This window comes from Siphateles boraxobius, unplaced genomic scaffold, assembly GCF_051911475.1.
Source record: "Siphateles boraxobius isolate OS27281-9 unplaced genomic scaffold, OSU_SipBor_1 2, whole genome shotgun sequence".
Classification (NCBI taxonomy): Eukaryota; Metazoa; Chordata; class Actinopteri; order Cypriniformes; family Leuciscidae; genus Siphateles; species Siphateles boraxobius.
In genome coordinates, this window is record NW_027508810.1 from 11,419,201 (window position 1) to 11,439,630 (window position 20,430).

Consider the following 20,430-nt stretch of genomic DNA (forward strand, 5'->3'; position numbering starts at 1 on the left):
TCATCCAGTGTCGGAGCCCTCACTGAAGAGGAGTTGCTGTGTGTGTCATTTACTGTCCCAGTTCTCGCCGGAGAGGAGCTGCTGGGTAATTATCTAACGCTCACCATCTGAAGTAAGCCCTTGTTCGATCATTCACTGTACATTGCCTGAGTACCCTATGCAGAGGAGCTGCTGTGTTCATTCAGTGTCGGAGTTCTCATTGAAGAGGAGCGCGGAGGGAGTAATCGACTCGCGTCGTTGGGAGCACGTTCCTGGGTGATCATCCCCTGCACTTCGCCCCTATCGGAGAGGGATCCCTGGGTACTTGCTGACCTTTCCATCTTCTGAGCCCTCTCCAAGCTAAGGGCTGGTGTGATCCTCCACTCACCCACCGGCAAGGTTGCCAGCGAAGAAACGACACACCTGGTTTTATTGAGACCCTTTCTTTTAACTTAATAAAAAGAAACTTGTACATTTTATTCTTGTTGTCCAGCCTGGTTGTGTTCTGTGGTGGACTCCTCAAGGGGACGCGTGCAGTTACGGGGTGGCATCCCCCCCCCTCTTGCCTGTGACATAAATGTCTGTTGAGAGAATAATGTTAGAAATCAAACTGATTTCTGAAGGTCTTTGTGAAGATTCCAGCCACCTGATCAGCACAGACCTTCAGCACGTGTCCCGGGACACCATCAGGACCAGCTGCCTTCCTCGGGTTGATGGCCTGCAGCGTGTGCCTCACTCATGCTCTTCAATTGTGAGTTTTATGCTGCTGTGGGCTGTGTGTGTAGTGGTGCCATCTCTGGTGCTGTGACCTAGTAGCGGGCAAAGAAGATGTTCAGCTTCTCTGGCAGCGCGGGGTCACCGTCAGCAGCTCCAAGGTTGGTCCTGTAGCTGGTCTGATGCTGGACTCCCTGCCACACCTGCCTGCTGTTGTTACTGCTCAGGTGGTCCTCTATCCTCCTCCTGTAGTCTGCCTTGGCCTCTCTCATGCCCCTCTTCAGGTTGGCTCGGGCTGTGCTGTAGAGGTCTTTGTTCCTCTCTTTTAGTAGCTGCTGGACCCCCCGTGTCATCCAGGGCTTCTGGATGGGGTAGACCCAGAAGTCTATGCAGTTCTTAGTGTAGCACAGAACACTGTCTGTGAACACCTCCAGGTCCTGGTGTTCAAAGACCCCCCAGTTGGTCCACTCAAAGCAGTCCTGGAGTTGCTGGGAGGCAACCTCTGGCCATGTGGCAACAGTCTTTGTGATGGCGGGGGCAGTTTTCCTAAGGGGGGCATATGCGGGGATTAAAAGCAAGGACAAATGGTCGGAGTGGCCCAGGTGTGGTAGTGATCTGGCCCTGTAGCCCAGTTTGATGTTAGAGTATACCTTGTCCAGGATGTTATCTCCCCTTGTAGCACACTTAACATGCTGGTGGAATTTAGGGAGTGCTGCCTAATATATTTACAGCGTCAGGATGCGTGCTCTGCTTATTGGTAATGCTTGCATGCAAACGTCTGATAGCTGAGCTAGCATTAGCATCCGGTGGGATGTAAACAGTGTTGTTCGCTGCAGTCTGTAGCTTCAATTCATCCATTTTGTTAGTGAGGGATCTGGCATTTGTGAGAAATAGGCTGGGAAGCGGTGGTTTGAGTGGCTGCCTCCGTAGCCTGGCTAGCACTCGAGCCCTGCAGCCTCACTTCTACCTCCTTTCTCTACGCTGCTTGCGAGGCTGCTGGGATGGTAATCCACGGAGATCCGGGGCTCCTCGCTAACTCCACCGGAATCTTGTGTGTGCGGATAAATTCTCTTGTTATGCACTGATTATTAACATAGTCCGATCTTAAGGAGATCATGCCGGCTGTAGGTGTTATTCGCCTGACAGAATGTACACAAAACAAGAAACATCACAAACAAAAACAGCCATACATGGCACTGACCGGGAAGACACTGAGCCGCTGCAACTGTGCGGCGCCATTTTTTAAATACAGTCATAATTAGACACAACTTCATCATATAATATAATATAATATAATATAATATAAATCCATATATATTTTACATTACTACAAAATGTATCTTTTTATATAATTATATGATGTGTTATAACTTGGGTTAGTTTGTAGGCTAATCACGCTAACTGAAAACAGAACTAAAGTGTTTAAACTGAATTATGCACAACATCATGTACCTTCATACAATAAGTTGACTGTTAAAGGTATAGTCAACCCAAAATCATTTACGCATTGTTCCAAACCTGTATGACTTTCTTTCTTCTGCACAAAAGAAGGCATTTTAAAGAAAGTTGGGAAAACAAAATTGGAGCGGATTGTGTAAAAAAAGTATTTCATATTTTCATATCTTCTTTCATATTCATACAGGATTGCAACGACCGGAAGGTCAGTAAATTATGACAGAATTCAATTTTTTTTGGGGTAAATTATCCCGTAAACCTTACATCTTAGGGAATCTTCCTTGCAACAGTGACAATGCACTTATGAAATTGAATTGACCGATTGGCCAGTGAGGCAGAAAGGCTGCTGCTTTCGACCTCAGACGCAAACACAATGTCCTTCCATCAGCTACGCAGTGCAGTAAGAAAAAGCATGGCCCATTATTCAATCCTGAGAGAGCTTCCAAATTCTTCTCTATGTGGTTTCTATTTTCTCTGTGCTCAGCAGTGCAGCCCCTGACTCTTTTCCGCGACTCTCAGTGTCCTCCCCAGAGACCCGCCCTCAGCAGAGTCGGGCGCCAGCACTGCAGGTGAGCAGCCCTTAATGAGAGAGGTGCCTTTAGCTCCTGCAAAAGTGTCATGGGGGAAGGGATGCAGGCCTTGTAAAATTCCAATGCTCATCTGTGTTTCCCCTCTCTTGGCTCTAACTATAGATTAATGCTGAGAGAGACAGTTAGATGGCAAGAAATGCATCGATACCTATAAACAGCCTACCCTGGAGTCAACGAGCTGAGCTTCAACAGCATCACAGTTGGATGGTGACTGTTTGCGAACCTGTTCTCATTCATGCTGTTACCGTGCTTGGCAAGAGGAAGAGAGATTTACTGCCGCTGCTTGTCATTTTCCCCCTAATTACCTAATCTTCTCTCAAGGACTGCCTCCGAATTTACAGAAAGTCAATTAAGCCATTCTGACCAGCAAACCCAGTGGTTATTAATCATTTCCCAGGGTTACTAATAAGCCCTGCCACAGGGCAGTACAAACGGGGCCTGTTTTCAACTCAGAGGTACAAGCTATAGTGAAATTTATGGTGCACCGTAAAGAGAATTGCAAAGACAAATGAAATATGTCGATGCGCTGAAACAAAACGTATGTCTCTGGATATAACCTGGACTCCCTCTGGCCTTGTAATACAAACACTCTTGCCTAATTGACAAACTAACATATTTGCACATGTGAGAAGTGGGAAATGCTTGGCCAAAATACCAAGTTAGTTCTCCAAATAATTACATACCAAAAATATACATATTTAAAACTTTATAAATGAAAATATCTGACTTCCGGCAACGATCGATGGACGTTCACGGGTGATGGAAGTCGGCGTACGAGGTAGGACGTAGCGTAGGAACCGTCGTGACGTAGAACGAACGCGCCTGCGCAGCCAGAGAGCAGAGCAAAACTGCTCTCTGGCTGCGCAGGCGCGTTCCTACGCTACGTCCTACCTCGTACGTATAAAATATCTGACTTCCGGCAACGATCGACGCGCGTTCACGGGTGATGGAAGTCGGCGTACGAGGTATGACGTAGCGTAGGAACCGTCGTTCCGTCGAACGAACGCACCTGCGCAGCCAGAGAGCAGAGCAAAACTTTTCTCTGCTCTCTGGCTGCGCAGGCGCGTTCCTACGCTACGTCCTACCTCGTACGCCGACTTCCATCACACGTGAACGCGCGTCGATCGTTGCCGGAAGTCAGATATTTTCATTTATAAAGTTTTAAATATGTATATTTTTACAACAAAACCGCACGGATTATCCTCAGAAGTCCTTTGTTTATCCCCCTGGAGCCAAATGGATTACTTTTGTGAAGGATGTATTCACATTTTGGGACTTGAAGGAGGTGGACCCCATTGCTTCACATTATATCCACTGAAGGGTCTAAGACATTTTCTAAAATAACTGAAAATGTGCTCGTCTGAAACAAGATTGACATATGCATCTCGAACGGCTTGAGGGTGAGTAATGCATAGGTTAAATATCATTTTTGGCCGAACTATCCCTTAAATTAGCTCTTTTGTTCTTCTGTGTATTTAAGTCCTGTCTTCCTTCAGTTCTTTGTTTGATGTTTTCAGTGTTAAGAGGTTGTTTCCTCTGCTTCGTTGTTATTTTTGTATTAAAGACTATTTCATGGTATTCTCCTCCTGTCGTGCGCTTACTTGCAACAGCCTACCGTGAAAGGATGTCTACAATGATTGTCTACAATGGCTACAATCAATACAATGTATTTTTTTTCACCTGTTTTATGATCCACCAGGCGTAAAATCAAAAGTTAGGTCACCTTCAAATGTAATGAAGTATCCTTTATATTTTTACTTATTATCCTTTTTACTTTGTTTCCATATGACTAGAAATAGTGATTCTTGCCTTAGCATAATTTACACTTAAATGATATGTGTCTTGGAGACAGAGAGCTCTGATAACTAAAAGTAAGTTACAGTGTGACTCCCTGTATTTTTTGATTTGAAGTCTGACTGAGGGTTAATATTTATCCTTGAAGCAGCGCAGTCACAGAGAAGCTCTCACCAGGAACAGCCCATGTGTGACACATTCATCAGTTTGCTGCTGAAAGAATAATTTGATGGACAGAGGTGAGGGTTATCAGCACAGTGATCTTCGCCTGTATCAGCGTCTGGGAATTGAATTCTAGAAATATACCAATTTTGATCTGTTTTATCCATGCCGTTGGTTGATCAGTAAGGGAGAAAGATGCAAGTAGCAGCGTGGATGTGTGTAGCATATGGTTTTCACTAATAATTCACAATCTATTCATGCATCATTGGTTCTCATTTGCTTAACTAGACATAATGTCATCACTTTGTCATTTCGCACTATGAACATGTACATCAAATGAAGAAGAAGCCACAGTGACTCATAAACTATGTTGGCTGCATCACACCGAGGCCCACCTTTGAACATTAAAAGAAGAGTCTGAGATTGATGCGTCATAGTCTTATGGGCCAAATAGATCAGTCTCTCTACATTCTTCTCATTTAAAGGAATATTTTGCATTCAAAAGTTAAGCTTTATGATATGCTGTCATTTAGCTGACAGAATTTTCTACTCATCCCACAACACTGCATGGAAGTCTAATGTGCAAGGCATTTCAAAGAGTTTAAAAGCAGAAATATTAATTCTTTTGTACAAAAATATAGGAATCAAAATGGTCCTTTTAGTTAGTTATCGTTATGCGTTACTTAGAGAGAGCAAAAGCATTCCTTTTCATCCCAATGGCAATCTTAGGTGGTGCATACTGTGATGGTGAAGACACAGGAGACTCATGTGAATCCATGTGCAGAGTTTATTAGCAGGGACAAACTGAAAACAGGGTTTAGGAGTACAGAACCAGAGAGAAAAATCTGACCAGGCAATCAAATCCAAGTCAAAATCCAAAGGCAGAAGGAGTAAACACAAAGGCAGCAGGGTAATACACTGTAAAATCCACAGGTAAATGAAATGGTAAGAGTCCAGGATGCCATCTGCTGCAAGCCATAATCATTCCTCCAGCCCATATCCTTTCCAGTCAACCAGGTAGAACACGTGTAGACCCCTTCAGCGAGAGTCCAGGAGGGAATGGAAACTGTAGGCGGTCAGGCCATCTAATTCGAGTGGGGTGGAGGAGCAGGATCTGCCACAGATTTCAGCAATGAGACATGGAAACTAAGAGAGAGATGCAGTAGATTGAAGGGAGCATAAGCTTGTATGTAACGTGCTGATTTGACCAATGATTAGTCCCAGACCGGGTTGCTCTAGCACATCCAGTGGCCCACAGACGTGAGGTCCGAGGGGTCTCCAGACCAGAGGAAGAGAGGAGGGTGAAATCTCAGAATGCACCTGAAGGGGGGGTCATACCAATAGATGTTTTGTGGAGAGATTTTTTAGCGTACTCTGCCCAGTGTAGATAACAACTCCAGTTGCTTTGATTTCGGCTGCAGTAGGTGAGCGGGAATCGGCCAATCTCCTGGTTGAGGCACTCTACCTGTCCATTGGAATGAAGTAAGGCTCACGTTGATGTCGAGAAGTTTGCAGAAAGCCTTCAAGACACATGGACTGGGACCCTGAATCCAAGTCAATGTCCAAAGGGAAGCCAAAGAAGTTTTTAGAAAACATAAAAATAAAAAATATACAAACATTTATTCATATATAAAACTAAAATTAAAATATCAGTTATATAAGGACATGTGCTTCTCAGCACAAACTTCCAAAATTAATGTAGATAATTCAAATTAGAAATTCCCATGTTCAAAAAGGAGTAGGAAGAAGTTCATAACAAACTTTTCAGGTCCTACCCCTTTCTCTATCTTTATCCTTTAGTTAAATACAAAACAATTTGACGCTTCTATTTATACATACGTCTTTACATACCCTGTATATCAACTTACCTACTGTTCACATAAACCCATGCATTCCCATAGAAACAAATGCATACCTACATGCATGCAATACGATACTATTGTACAATACTATCACCTCGAGGCCATGTGGAACACATAAGCAGATTTAACTTGGGCACAGATCAAGCTGTTCTTGATGAAAGAGGTGACATCCGAAGCTATAGAGGGACACCAGAACCAGTTCTGTACCAGCTGGATAGTATGGTTTGATGACCTGACCTTAGTAAAGTGTGGGCCCAGGTGACACGAGAGTGAAGAGATTTGGCACTGAGGGGGAGTCAGTTCGGTTTCCTAGGCACAGATGATCTCCTCAATGATGTTCCATTGGACTGGGGACACCACTAATGACAGAGACAAGATGTTGGTCTCAGGGCACAAAGGTGTCTGTGTGCATGCGAGGGACTGCATCTGCCTTGATGTTCTTAGATCCTGGGCAAAAGGTGATAGAAAAGTGAAAAGAACAAGGCCTGTATAGGGTTTAGTCTTTTGGCTTCCTGAATATACTCAAGGTTCTTGTGGTCAGTTAGCACTACGAATGGGTGTTGAGTTCCCTTACATCTAATCCTAAATAGCATGCATTAAGTGTATGAAAACATTAGCCGTGCTTCCACTGTTGGGCCAAAAGCGGGTGTGCTAGTGCGTGCCAGTCGCCGTTCCACTGTCACTTCCAGGGCTTGATCGAGCCTCGTCGGGGCTTCCTCTGGGCTAGCGGCAAGGGTTTTCTGGCCCGCTGAATACCTTGGTCCAAAGCGAGCTCGGGCTAGAGGAGTGGTCAGTTTTCTGATAAAACTTCCATTTGTTGGTGAAAAGGTGGGTTAGTGTGACGTTGTTTCAGAGAGGTGTGTTACGGCGTGTTTTAGTGAAACGCTGCAGAGCTTCTGACCCGACAGTGGAAACGCAGCAGATTTTGGGCCCGGTGCCCGGTGGTCCATCTACTAAGTAACACTGCAACTACATGTCAACTAACTCTCATTAGAGTATTAGTAGACTGTCTGCTTAATATCTAACACTTTATTTTGATGGTCCGTAAACAGACATTTTTCTGGCTATATGTAATTACGTCAACTTATTCTACTAAACCTAACCCTGATGTAACATAACAGTCTACTAAAAGTCTACTAATACTCTAAAGTGGATTTACTTATCATAAATACAGTGTGTACTGTATACTATTAAAGTATTTAAAAATGAATATTAATCTTTTTAAAAGTATACTAAAATGTACTTTGTTAGTGATTTTATTACTCTAGTCCTTTGCTGACAACATGCATAATGAGTAAGTATTTCTACTAAATCTGACTGTAGCAATGTTCAGGGAAGAAGGAGGCGGGAACCGGTGAACATTCAAATAAACTTTATTAAAATAGAACAAACCAAACTAAAATACCGCCAGCAGCCCCTCGCGGACGACTGCTGGCTTACCTAAAATAAACATAATGGCCTGCAGCCCCTCGCGGACGACTGCTGGCTAAAATAAAACACAAATACAAAAAACAAAACTCAACTAAAATACAGGCCTGTTCCTCTCTCGATCATCAACGTCGTCGCTCCTCCTTTATGCTTCCGCTCCTCCGTGAGAGATGCGAGACCGGTGTGCTTCACAGGTGTTGCTCATTAGCAATCGCACCACCGACCTCGCGCCGTTCTCTCACGTCCCTCGGCCGTCCTGTTCGCCACATGCCCCCATCGCCCCTCACAGGCCGGGGGGTACCCACGAGCCTGTGCCTACTCCCCCCCGGCGGCAGCGATTCCTGGGAGGTATGGACCGACAAGCCGAGGGAAATGGAGACGGAAGCATGAGGAGCGACAGATCGAGAGAGGGGAGAGAGAAAAAAAAAAAAATTGGTCCGGTTCCCACAACGTGCTGCCATCTGGACCACCACCAGCTGGGCGATCTTCTCCGCGGTGCCTGGCGGTGACGCTGGGTAGCCCTCGGTGGACGGCTCGACGCTCCTCCGCCGCCTGGTGGACGGCGACGGCTCCTCGGGTGCCTTGGGCAGACGGTAGGAGTCCCCCGCTGCCTGCTCCTCCCCTTCATTGGTGGACGGCAGCAGGCTCCGTCCCACGGCGAGCGGCGGCGACTCCTCCTCTCCCTCCCGGATGGCAGCCGCCCCTCCAATAGCCAGGCGGCCGGCAGCAAGCTCGACCGTCCCACCGGAAACTCACTCCAGCGCACCGCCTCGAGCGTCCATGGCCACGAGTCCCCCGCTCCCTGCTCCTCCCCTCGTTCGGCGGATGGCAGCAGGCTCCGGCCCACGGCGAGCGGCGGCGACTCGTGCACCATAATCGATGGCACCGCGGATTCCCCACAGCGGCGAGGACTCTCTGACAGTGCGTTCCTCCCTCTTCCCGGGTTTCGGCACCAGTGTAGCAATGTTCAGGGACGAAGGAGACGGGAACCGGCGAACATTCAAATAAACTTTATTAAAATAAAACAAACCAAACTAAAATACCGCCAGCAGCCCCTCGCGGATGACTGCTGGCTTACCTAAAATAAACATAACGCCCAGCAGCCCCTGGCGGACGAGTGCTGGCTAAAATAAAACACAAATACAAAAAATTCAAAAAAACTAAACTCAACTAAAATACAGGCCTGTTCCTCTCTCGATCATCAACGTCGTCGCTCCTCCTTTATGCTTCCGCTCCTCTGTGAGAGATGCGAGACCGGTGTGCTTCACAGGTGTTGCTCATCAGCAATCGCACCACCGGCCTCGCGCTGTTCTCTCACGTCCCTCGGCCGTCCTGTTCGCCACACTGACCAAACTGTGTATTGTAGCTAATATTTATTTAAGGGAAATACATTTCTCCCTAGACTTCCATTGTACGTTAAACACTCTTTTCTTTTTTACAAACTGAGGTATGATCAACATGATTGTCTGGGCTAATTGACAGAATGTCACAAGGATGAAGATGAAGATGAAGGAGAGTTCAAAAAGGTTTCTTTAAACAAAATGGTTCTTAAATGAAAACAAACTCAGGTAATCAACAACGACGGAGAGAAAGTAACAGGGTGCTTCTCATTTCTTATTTGTGCATCCTCGTTTCCTTTCCTCGCTTCCTTTCCTAGCGCCTCAGCTCCTCCCCCTGTAGGATGTGAGGGAAGGACGCAAGGAAAGAAAATGAGGACTGAGGAATCAAATGAAAGCTTTTTTCATACATTGGAATACTGGACCAGTCGAGCGTCACTTCACAGCGTCATCAGCGGCGCTCAAAGGATCTGCCCTTATGTTGTTGAAGTTTGTTTATTTTAGAAATTCATAATGAATAATAATAAAACAAGATACCCTGTTGAAATATGTGAGATGTGCGGTTTATATAAACTGCAAAGGTAAAATATAAATTAAAGAGATTGTGACCGATGTGAAGGGGGAGGAGAATGTATACGTGCGTCACGTTTAGTCAATAAAACACTTCCGCATAGGATACACCTGTGTATCCTCGCTCATGACTCCTCTGAAAGCCTCCTCACTCTTCCATCCTCTACTCCTCGCGGTGCAATTAGAGAATTGGGATGTCCTTCAAGATGGCTGTGCTTGATTGGTTTCCGGGTCATAGGATGGAGGACAGAGGAGTAGACAAGGAATGATATTGAGAAGCACCCACATGTGTGTAACATGCAAGCACAAACAACAACTGACAAACACAGAGAAAAGGTGAGGTGAGGAACATACATAGTGATAATGAGGAGATGAGGAACAGGTGTGATGCTCTGATGAGTGTCCATGACAACGGATGAGTGGCGGGAAAATCAAACAAAGAAAACCATGTGATTAATGAAAACAACAACTGAAAGTAAAACTAAAGGTGAATAAGTTGAGATAATTGTAACACCATAGAGCTTAACTTCTAATTATGAATTTAAATAGTTTCACCGCAGGCTTATCAGTTCAGTCTGTTATCACTCTGTTATGGTTTTCACTCTGCAAAAGTGTGATCATAATTACTACTCTAAAACTTTTCTTTTTGCAGTGCACCATTAAATGTACTAATTTATCACAATATTCTGTGTTCTCTTGTATGCTAAAGGGTTTTCAGATGAGACCATGCATTTCCCCAGTGCAATTTGGCTAACACTTCTTTAGATGAGGAGAGCAAATCTGATCACTAAGCGAGCAATTCCCCTGCTGTGATTAAAGATGCACGCTAGAATCATAGCTAAAGGTGAAAATGCTTTTTAAAGCACCGCTAATTAGTTTGGAATCATTTCCCTGATTTTACCCTTTCAGTATGTGTGTAGATAAATGTTGGGTTTGGAGGTAAATTCTTCCACGCTTTTTAAACATTGCCTTGCGAGAAACAGTGTGCTGCCAATATTGTTGAACCACTCCTAAATCTGAAACAAAAAGTAAAATCTCCATGTATTGACCATTACCTGTGGATTTGGAAACATTGAATGTCTCTGTTTTAAAGAAATCCCTGTTGTGAAACATCTTGTATTTGTGATTAGTTGTTTACTGCGGAAAAGCTTATAATTTGTTACAAGTAATTTGATTACATAAGATAACATAAGATAATTAAGTTATTCATTTATTTTCATTCCAGTGTGACATTTGTGTTGTACTGTGTTTGTATTTTGGATTATTAATACGTCAGTCCAGGAAACGAAGAGACAGCTGCTGTACCCTCAGTGTTTTGAGAAAATGCACAAGCTGTCACAGTCATCCACAGCAACATATAGGTTAATTAACTTCTGTGCATGTGCACATCAATTGAGCTGTGCATTTCACTGTCAGAAAGAGGCGACTGTTAGTACAGGATATGAAGGTGGGAAAGATATTGGTTAAATGTAACAGTCCACTTGAAATCATAACGGACCCTGTTTACTTTAACACAATCCATCTGTGCAAGTTAATCTGCAGAAAGTCAGAAAATCAAGCCCCGTCCCCCTTTTCTCATTCCCTATTTCAATTTACGCGAAAGCATGCCACAATACTAAAATAAAGTCAGTTGTGACGTTCGACAACATCATTTTTAGCATGACAAAATAACATGAACATGCTCATTTTACATTTTATTACACTGTGTGACCCTTGACCTGACGCATGACACATTGACGAATGCTGAAGCGCAGAGGATTGAGCAAAACAAAACACCAGTCACGAATTAGAAGTCTAAAATGAGAATTTTTAAGAGAAATGTCAGAGGAGCTTGAGTTTGTTACCCAGCCCTATTTGTTTGAACCGCGAGAGGCGTCAAACCTTACGCTACTCCAACATCCTACATCGCCAAGTGTTACTCTTTTGGCGAAAGTCAACTTGCGTAGGCCGTCTGCCGGAAGCTAGTTATTTTAGTTGATAAAGTTAGAAATATGGATATTTTTCTTACACAAACGCATCGGGTCGCTTCAAAAGGCCTTTATTAACCCCATGGAGCTGAATAGATTACTTTTATCATGGATGGATGCACTTTTTGGTTGAAACAACCTTTTTTTTTACAGTGAATTACAGTACATTTTACAATAAATTGTCAAATGCATTTAAAACTATTAATTAGCTACTATTGGCATTTAAACAAAATATTTTATGATGCTAACGTGATATGTTATCAAGAAGAATTCGCTGTGGCACGAACCTATGGTGAGTTGCTTTATAAACACCCTCACATTTATCTCTATTGATATGAGTGTCAAGGAGTTGAAAGGCAAAGTAATTTGCTCCTCCTTTTTCCCGGTGAGTTTCATGTAGCCTCCTGATGTGAGTTATTATCTACCCATCAGAAAACAGGGCCAGAACAGATGATGTTTACCTCCTTGATGGTGTGGTGTGGGGCAGAGAGAGATCATTTGTCATAAAAGCTTGCACTTTTCCTCCTTTAAGTGATCTGTTCGGCCGACTCTTTAAAAGAGGAGGCACACACAGCAACTCAAAGTCTCACTGAGAGCAGTTCAATTTATTAGCTGTGTTCCATCTGGTAAACATCACTTTTATTATTGCTCATATTTAGGGTTAAGAGTTGGTTCTTATCGGTCTGGCTTATTATTTTAGCCTGGTGGATCAGAAAATCGGTGCAACAGTCCTATAAACTAGAGCTGTACCTAAAATTGTCTAGTAGGTACTACATTTTTTAAAACATACTTTGTGACCATTAAAAAAGTATGTTCTATAATATATAATAAAAATGGGTAGTATAAATGAAATTCAGGTGTACAGCATCCACCATATTGTCATTGTCACGTGACCTACAGTACATGCATCAGTTGTATCGCATCACTGCCATTCACAACTCTCCCGTGGCTTTATGGGATAGTGAAGTGTTCATTAGAGGCACACTCCAAAATCTGTAGCATGTCTGAATTTGGACATACTACTCTTTTGTCATCCTGTTTTCCGCATACTATAAATTATGATATACTACTCTTTTTTTTCGTACTGTTTTCCGTATACTGTACATTCAGACATACTACTCTTTTGTCATACTGTTTTTCACATACTATGAATTTAAATGAATTTATTGTTTTCCACATACAATACATTCGGACATACTACTCTTTTGTCATACAGTTTTTTTTGTTGCATACTATGAATTCGGACATAGCCTACTACTCTTTTGTCATCCTTTTTTCTCTCGCACAGCTACAATGATTTAGGACATAATACTCTTTTGCCATACTGTTTTTTTCCGCGTAGTATAAATTTGAACATACTGTTCTTTTAACTCTTTTATGTTGTTTTCCGCATACAATGAATTCGGACATATTACTGAAGCACACTATCTTGGAGCAGTCAGCGTGCCGTCACTCACAGTAAGAATCAATGATGCCACACCATTGCGCACCAAGACTTAAATTCCCAAAGAAATGAGATAACCTTTCACAGGTGAGAACCACTCACAACAGTCTAGCATCATGGCAGTAAGTTTTTTTCCACTCACATTTCTTCATAAAATATAAAAATCTAGTTCTGAATGTAGATTTTCATGTCATGTCAGTTCATGGAAGCAGTTTGCTTTACTTATTGCTTACTCTTTTAATCTATTGCAATGGATAACATTAATACTGCCTTATCTGTTCAAAGATTCACTGAGTCATCAGATCGAGGCGCCACAGTCATTATGGTGCAAGGTGAGCCTTTGAGAGAGTCTATGAGCCCTGCTGGACTTAATGAACACAAGTTAAATCTATAGTCTGGCCCCTGGCCTGGTTGACTTGTTTTGATTTAGGTCGTTTTGCAGATGCAAATATTTCTCAGTAGCTCCTGCATGCTTTACTGGTAGGCTATACAGAGACATGAGCCACAGGGTGCTATAGGTAAACAAGAACAAAACTGATTACTTGAAGGAAGCGTTTAAGAGGAAAGAAATATATGTGACCTCAAAACGAAATCAGGTTCTAAATGGCACCAGACCGCAGTATTTGTCTGACATGTTCCAGAGAGGGCAAGCTGTCACTATTGAAAAATGAAAGCAGAGTAGCCTGGCTCCGGGTGTGTCCCGTGATGATGGGGTGGTTTGTGACCCGTGAGAGATAATCAGGAATGCCTCAGGGTGCAGGCGACTTTTTATTCATGCTATTTTGCCACACTGTGAATACGTGGTTCATTTTCAGCCATAGCCTGGGCTTGGTTCTATTTCTCTGTCACTTCATCTCATGAGCTCTGCATATCAGGCTTGGCTTCTTCAGCCACTCTCAATGGAGAGGTGTCATCACTCTGTCAGCATTGAGTAGCATCACATCCATGTGGGAATCAGGGTGCTAATTTGTAAGAATGAGTTTAAAATTCAAGCTTTTATCCCTTGTATGAAAAAGCATTACAGGTTTTGTTAAATTTGCAACCTCTTAAGTGTAAGGATACATCTCATGTCAGTTAAGAACTGGGCTAGCATAGGGCCTATTTCTTTCATTAAGACAATGAAGCATTTTACATTGCCAAATAAGCAACCGTTCCTGTTCTCCAACCTTTCTCAGTGGCCCACTAATGGGGGAAAATGCATAACTATTAGGGTATTTAAATTGAACAGTACATTTTTAATTACATGATGTATTCCTAAAATTGTACTTCCAATTTCTGTTATACATCTGGATTTTTGCTTTTCAGATTTTCTGAATTTTTTATTTCAGTTCCAACTCCAAAACTGATTTTATTTGAATTTTATAAATAATAATAAAAAAGATTTTATTTAATTATACAACAATAGCCTACAGTCCTCAATTTTGGTTTGCTTTCAGAAGCAAATTCACCAATAGGTGGCGACAAGTGACTGCCTATATACAGTATGAGTGAATCATTGAATCATTCTTTTAACTGATTCGTTCAAAAACACTGCTTCATTCAGGAACAAAACAAGTGACTTTGGCTGCATCCGAAATTGCATACTTCCCTACTATAATATGAGAAATAGTATGTGACAAAAGACCGAATTCACAGTACTCTAAAACAATATCTAAAGAAAGTGGGCAAAATGTAACCGGATGACCTACTATTTCCGGTGAGATTGCATGTGATGGACACTTTGCTATACCATGAGGCCACGAGAGAGGATTTATGAATTAAAGTGAAGCGACGCAACTTACGCTGATAATGTAGTATGTTCGGATTACATTCATACTTCACACATTCATACAGAACATACATTTTTAGCTGTCGTAAAGTAATTACTTCTTCAAAATATGTACCTACCCAAGAGAGTATGTGATTTCGGACACAGCTTACCCTTATGAGTGAGTCATTGAAACATTCACACAACTGATTTGCTCAAAGATTCATTAAGGAACACTGCTACAGTGTGTTGCGCAGTTGACGATTATTCATTGGCGTAAATTTGGTGGAGCAAAACAGACAAACTCACTCAAACTAAAATGGAAAAACTTATTATGTCTAAAGTGTAATATTTTGTTTTCTAACTTTTGTATAAAAGCTTTATAACAGTCATGCTGATGGTATGAATATTTGCACGGCTGTTGTTAATCTGCAGCAGAATCGCACTGATATTTGGAACTACAGCAAGGCTACCAATGTGATATTGCTTTATTATCATGATTAAGAAGATATTATTATACAATGTAGTAGGCTATTTGTTGTATTGCTTTTATTCGGATTTTAGCAGTTTTTGCAGGCTTTGCTAGATTTATACATAAAGCATCAATCAAACCTAGTGTTTTTACAAATCATTTTAGAACGGCAGTCCAGTGACAAAGTAAAATGCACTTACATTTGGAAAATATTTGATATAGCATGTAACACCATTAAAAAAGGATATTCATGCATGATATATGGCACATGGTATATCTTTTATAATAATACATTTGCAGTGGCTTGCACACAGATCACATACAGCAGAGGTATAAAAAGGTTTTGGTTGCTGGTGTTTAATAAAAGGACAAAAACTCTGGGGATTTGCAGCACACAATTTCAAGCAAAAGAAATGTGTCTGGGTCCTCGGCTGAGTTCAAAAATGAAATCTTTGTGTGGAATTGGAATTAGATACACACAAACACATCAAAGCCATGATTATTGAGCTGGTTTGTTTCCCGGCAGATAAGTGCGGGAACGACAGCCAGTATCATTTCAAATATGAATTAGTTTCATCATTTACAAACATGTGGGATGCTATGTAATCATGTTATAGTTTCACTTTGAAACCAAACAGCCTATTGCATGGTGTCACGGGAAATAATGAAAAGGCACTGTTTACTTCACCCGAGCTGCATAAACAACTCAAAAAGTGCATTTGCATTCTTTTTTGAAAATCAAAATCAGTATGAGAACTCTGTTTTTCATCGCAGAGTTGTGCCTCGCTCTCTTTGTTTACGAGTAGCCATGCTACAATGAATAAAGGTCTTATCAGTTCAGTGAACATTCAGACAGACCCCTTTTGTGTGCACTGATGTTAAATGAATTTCCCTTCCTGCATTCTTATTCACGACTAATGGAATTTTCCTTGGGGGCCAATAGCACTCATTGGAAATCAATGGGAATAAAGCATGAGGGAATTGGAGGAGATCAATTATTTCAAAAATATGTTTGTCGGGAGGACATTGTGCTTGGTTTTCTAATTTTCCTAGTTAATCAGCCTTAACCCAGGGCACAGAGATGGAGAGTTTGGCTTTATGTTGTACTCAACCCCTCTCTCTCACTGTTTTTTTTTTTTTTTTTCAGAAAATAGAGTGTTCTTAGGGAGGACAAACAGGGAGGCAGCTGGCTTGCAAGCATGTTTATGTGTGTGTGTCCTATATTTAGGTCCTTTGCTTGTTCTGACAGCTGTTTATGTGTTCTTCAATTAAAAGCTGGCTTCAGTCTGAGCCGTATGCATGTCCCATTTTTAGTATTCACAGCCAGATGTAAAGCTCCACGGATGTTTCATGCACACCCACCACTACTACACTCATCCACCCAGGACATATCAGATCATTTTTGTGCAAATGAACGTAATGTCCTCTGTAATGAGAGCGCTTGAGGTTTATTTCTGATGATGGCCTGTCAGGTCCAGAAGGCAAACAGGACCTTAGATGACTCGCCTAGAGGTCAGGCATAATGTCACAACATCACAGATGCCACACTGATGACAGCCCTTTTTTTTTAATGGACATGCACAACAATATCAGGTCACCATTGAACGGAACCAGGCTGAAGTGGCTTGATGTTCTCATTATGATGGAGTATCAGCATCCAGTGACATGTTCAGTCATTACTTCAATCATCTACAGTGGGTTCTGGTGTCAGTGCCCAGAGCTGAGACGGACAATGCATTGCTCAATGGAGAATGATTCACTGCCGAACCAGAGCATAAGCAGAATGAGAGCGCAGGTGCTCTGCAGATGGATGGTAAAGACATTTGGGGCCACCTGCTACTGAAACAGCTAACATTTGGTTTCCAGATTAGATTCAAGGCATTCAGACAAGGATAATTAAGTTGATCCAATGTGACAGACTTTTAACATCTATCTATCTATCTATCTATCTATCTATCAATCTATCTATCTATCTATCTGTCTGTCTGTCCGTCCGTCCGTCCGTCCGTCCGTCCGTCCGTCCGTCCGTCCGTCCGTCCGTCCGTCCGTCCATCCATCCATCCATCCATCCATCCATCCATCCATCCATCCATCCATCCATCCATCCATCCATCCATCCATCCATCCATCCATCCATCCATCCATCCATCCATCTATCTATCTATCTATCTATCTATCTATCTATCTATCTATCTATCTATCTATCTATCTAATTAATCTAACTCAGTTTTTGACTCTGTAGGTAGTATACCTGTACAATTTGATCTGTGGGAATTATTTTAACATTTTGTGACAAATACAAGAGTGACTTTTAACCATAAAAATAAAAGTTGTTATTCCGGTTGGTCTTGCTCAGCAGGCGCTTTGTTAAAAACTCTGAGAGCTGCACAACCGCACATACTACAGATGTAATCATAATTAACAAAACACCAGAAGCAAGACGAACAGAAGGTGTTTAGTATCCCATGAAAAGGAAGATCCAACAGATTGACATCCCCCAGCAGGAAACGCGAATGACACTACTTATTAGAGACACCTGAACAGTGTTTAGATTGACTGTTGATCTCTCTCTGGCGTGCATTACACAGCAAAGATTTCAATATTTTGATCATTATAAGTGACTATAGTTACAAAAGTAATTTCTGCATCGAGCTGAGCAAGGAAAGAGTGTAGGTGGGTGGACGATTTTGATAAATGTAAACTCTCAGAAATAATGGCAGGAAACAATAGCCATATAATCAGCCCATGAATAATTGATGGACTGTAATGGAAGCCTACAAACACCCATTCCCACAGAAGTCAGATGACTTGATTATACTTCAAACTGCAGAGAAAGCACATCTCAACGAATGATCGAAAACAAACAATGAAACCAGCCGAATGAAAAATGAAGTGAGAAAAGTAACGGAAAATGGTTATTAGGAGCCAAATGATAATCTTTGTGTAAAGAGGAAACTAAAAATTTGAGAGGAAAGGCTAATCAGCTGCATGAAGCCAAACTGCTCCCTCTGCTGGCACGTTCTCTTCTCCTTCTCTCCTCTCTAGCAGACAGGAGGACAAAGAATTACACCCAGTAAGGGCCCACTGAAACTTTTGCATACTCTCCACTTTATCACAATCACTCAACTTTACAGCAACCAAAGGCTCTTTTTGAGTTTTGTCTGGATGTTAACCTAACCTAACCTAACATAACCTAACCTAACCTAACATAACATAACATAACATAACATAACATAACATAACATAACATAACATAACATAACATAACAAACTGATTAGGCTACATTAATCACTTAAAAGCTATCATCAGACACGCAGCACTGGAAACCATGCATGAAACTACAGCAATAATTCACAAACATAAAAAGAAAATTAATATCTATTTTAAAGAATGCCTACCCCCCCCCCCCTCCCCCATATTCTGCAGACTTACAAAACAGATAAAAAATTCATGCACCCTTAAAAAATGTAAGTGAATGTCCTGAACTTGTGCAGAACGCAGAGCCAATATTAATGAATAATTTAACCGTGAGATGTTAACGGGACTTTGGGGTTTAAGGGATGTGTGAATTTGAAATCCCATAGATTCAAAACAGATGTCTGAATTTTTTCATTGCAGGGTAAAGTAGGAGATGATTTATGCGTTGACTAAGGCTGCAGTCATCACTACCAGAACTCCAATCATCATTAGACTTGTCTTGTCTTATCTGTCAATAGATCTTCTGCTCTTTTAATCTGTCTGACTGAAGCATATGCTTATTCATGTAGGGAAAATGACTAGGCAGATAAGAAGCTCCCTGATGGGGTTGTTTCTATGAAAAATCGAGATGACACATGAAATTACAAGGCAATGCATGATCCAATTGCTTTTGTTCACCACTAGAGGGCGGCAGTATTACTTCAAAATTAACTTGAAATATTGGACCTTGCAATGAAATTAATTCCCATGTAACTCATCCAGCTATTGATCTCAGTGTATTGTGTCTTGTTTATAGTGTGTGGTGCATTCCACGAATACAGTAAACTTTGTTTCCCATATTTTAAACCAGGAGCAAATCCAATTTTTGTTGTGAGACTGATTTTAAAATTATTATCTATAATAGGCCTACTTAACTCTAAACTAAATTTTGACTTTGATGTTTATTTTGTCACTCAGAGGCCTTGAACTTCTTGACTCTCATTCACACAGTGTCATAATTTTGAATTTTTTATGTTCTGTTTAATTGATATTCACTACTTTTTACAGTTTGATTGTAATACAAGAAAATCATCTACATTGTTTCTTCTGACTGCATTTGTCAACCTCAGCATTAAACCCTATTATTTAAGTTATTGCAATAAAAATGATTAAACAAACATTTTCATTAATTTACAAAAAAATAAGTTACTGTAATCAATAACTAGGCTACGGATTAACACTGAATCTAACTAGCTTCTGGGTGACAGCTTAATTGTGGCAACATTTTTCAACCATGTTAGCCATTCTCAAACATTTTTAAATTATCATTATATTTAACACATATTTGTATTTGATTAGATGATTTTGTCATCTTTATTGTTAATTGTAAATTATTGGGTAACAATTTATTTTAAGATGACAGTTACACGTTTCAACGTACTTAGTAATTACAGTACAATGCGCATAATTACAAGTATAACTAACCAAAAACCAAACCCTAACCGTAACTCTAAATAGTCTACATGTAGTTAATTAATATTACTCAGTACTTATTTGAGTAAGTATAGGCTACTATCACCTTAAAATAAAGGGTTACACTTTATGCCTATTTAGGGTTAGGGTTAGGATTAAGTCTGGTTCAGGGTTAGTTGCATGCAATTATGCATAATGTATAGTTATTACTATAGTAACTAAATGTAACTTGTAGCAAGGACGCTGTAATATAAAGTG